Here is a 2730-nt window from a genome sequence, read left to right as displayed (position 1 = left end):
AATAATATGGTTTCAACTGGAGACCTTAATACTTTTTTCATCTTCCTCCCTCCTTTTTCCTTCTCTAGTTTCCCTTATCTTTGCAAAAGTCTTATCTTGCTGTTTACTGTTATCTTTTATATCAGTCTTTAATTTCTTTATATTTTGTATTTCTTATATAAGAGACTGTAAAATATTTAACAATCTATATCTGATTTAATTAACTTAATAATATGGTTTCAACTGGAGACCTTAATACTTCACTGACACAAATAGACCGATCAACTAGACAAATATCAGCAAAAAATATGAGAACTAAATCAAACCTGTGAAGAAATGGACTGTGTTCTATCCCACAACATCAGAATACACATTCCTCTCAGGTAAACATGGGCCATTCTCCAAATTATACCATGTACGAGGCCATAGAACTTGCTTAAGTAAATGCACAGGAATTGGAATTATCCCATGCACATGCTGGTGGGGCTGTAGGACAAAAGGAACCCTTCACCACTGCTTGTAGCAGTACAGTTTGTAATAGCAGAGAAAACAGAAATTATGAAAATGTGACAAATAGGGGCTGGGGAGATAGTGCAGTAGAATAAGTGCTTCCCTGGCAAGCACAAAGTACTGATTTTGAGCCCTGGTACCATAAATAAATGTGACAAATATGTATCAAATCCCCAAGAAGAAAGTAATCACTATGGCTTATAAACACATACTAATAAACCATTTTTAAATTTTTTAAAAAGTCATGTCTTACTGCCCCTTTCCTCTAATTAACAACAAATATAGTTTCGTGGTTTCAAACTATTGCACCTAAAAAAAATCTGTCCTAATAGGCATCATTCTTTTAGTTACACTACTCTAATTATCGATTATGCAGTATGAAAATGAGGAACTACTTCAATATTTTACCCTTCAACTCCATGGAGTTTTATATATTCCATTATAAATTGTTCAGTAAGTATTTGTGGAACTGAACTGGAGGATCACATATTTTTAAATGCTGATTATAGAGAGAAAACCAATAGCAGGAAAACTTTAAGTATAAGCACATATTTTAAAGCTATCACTCGATAGTTGATCAAATGTTTAAGCCAAGAAGAGTTCAATATTTACAAAATACATTTTAAAACTGAGAGATAAGGCTTTACTATTGTGAAAGGTAGAGTATACCTTTTAGTATTTTTTGAATATGTGTTTTGTATATATATAATCTGGCAATATAAAATAATAATTTTATTCTATCAAGTTAAAAGAAAAACATGGTTTATGTCAAAGACACAATCAAGTAATGGCCATCTGAGATTCCATCCTCTATTCTATTCTATTCCAGAAAGAATGACACTTATCAAGAAATCACCTAATAACCAATGCTGGTGAGGATGTGGGGAAAAGGGATTCCTTCTCCACTGTTAGTAGGAGTATAGACTGGTGCAACTGCTGTGAAAATCAGTGTGAAGATTCCTCAAAAAGCTAGGATTACAGATGCCACTTGACCTAGCTATTCCCCTTCATGTGTCTTCCTCATAGAGTTAAAAACATCATACTACAATGATACATGCATACCCATTTTATATTAGCGCAGCTCATAATATTTAACTCTTGTAAACAACACAAATGCTCTTCAACTCAGAAATAGATAAAGAAGGTGTGTTTTTTATATAATGGAGTACTACTTATCCCTGAAGATGGATAAACTTGAGGCATGTCTAGGTAAATGAATGCACCTTGAGATCGCACTCTTTAATGAAATAAATTGGACACACATGAGTAGGCATGGCAGCTTCTTTTATGGGAAAACTGAAAGATCAAGGACAAAAGTGTGTTACAGGTATTGTCAAATAGGAAGCAATTGCTCAAAAGAAAGAAGTGGGGGCCAGAGAGATAGCTCAGTAGAATAAGTGCTTGCCTGGCAAGTGCAGGGGCCTGAGTTCAATCCCTCGTTCTGAAGAAAAAAAAAGAAAAAGAAAGAAAGAAAGTGGGGGGAAGGGCTGGTGAGATGGCTCAGTTGTCTAAAGCACCTGCTTAGAACAAGCTTAGCAAAGCCCAGGGACCACGGTTCAATCCCCCAGCACCACATGCCAGCCAGCTCGCCCCCTGGTGGGCTGAGCTGGCCACACACACACACACACACACACACAAATGAATAAATTAAAAAAAAATAAGAAAGTGGGGGGAAGAAGGAAGAGAAAGGGGAAAGAAAATGATAAAGTAGGACCAAATGGAAACAAAGGTTTCTAAATAATGAGAGGAAGAGGGATTGCAGGGAGGGGAGGGGAGATGGAAAAAATAAGGAACCAGAATATGTAATGTACGGGTACTGATTCCCTATGAAGACTGTGTTGTTATGCGTATGTAAATTGTACCAAGAAACTTAAATTAAAAAAAATACTAAAGTAAAGGCATATATATTTTAAATTTTTTATTCATTTTAATGAGAAAAAAAGATAAAATAGCAATGAAACAGTTTCAGAATAGATTAGCAGGACTATTACAGTAAATAATACATTGAATATTGTTGTCTTCAGGGTAGTGATTCAGAGGAGAAGATGAAGACATGATATCTTTTCTAAACAATATTAGTACAAACTTTCTTCTCATTGAAATAAAACAAAGTCGCTCTATATATGATTTTTTTCCATAATTTTATTGAGAAACTAATAGCAATGAGACAGTTTAAAATCAAATTGTTAGGGTAGTTTCAATAATTAACACATTGCATACTGTCTTGCTAGTGGTTATTTG

The 2730-nt window shown here is 34.5% G+C and overlaps 1 protein-coding gene across 2 annotated transcripts in view; it reads left to right on the top strand.

Annotated features, from left to right (window-relative positions):
* Window positions 1-2730, top strand: part of Rps6ka6 (ribosomal protein S6 kinase A6) — a 174661-nt gene that overhangs the window by 46999 nt on the left and 124932 nt on the right. The window lies entirely within an intron of this gene.

Source organism: Octodon degus, unplaced genomic scaffold (assembly GCF_000260255.1).
Source record: "Octodon degus isolate 3935 unplaced genomic scaffold, OctDeg1.0 scaffold00103, whole genome shotgun sequence".
Taxonomy (NCBI): Eukaryota; Metazoa; Chordata; class Mammalia; order Rodentia; family Octodontidae; genus Octodon; species Octodon degus.
The sequence above is the reverse complement of the archived record's forward strand: the minus strand, read 5'-3'. Positions and strand labels throughout refer to the sequence as shown.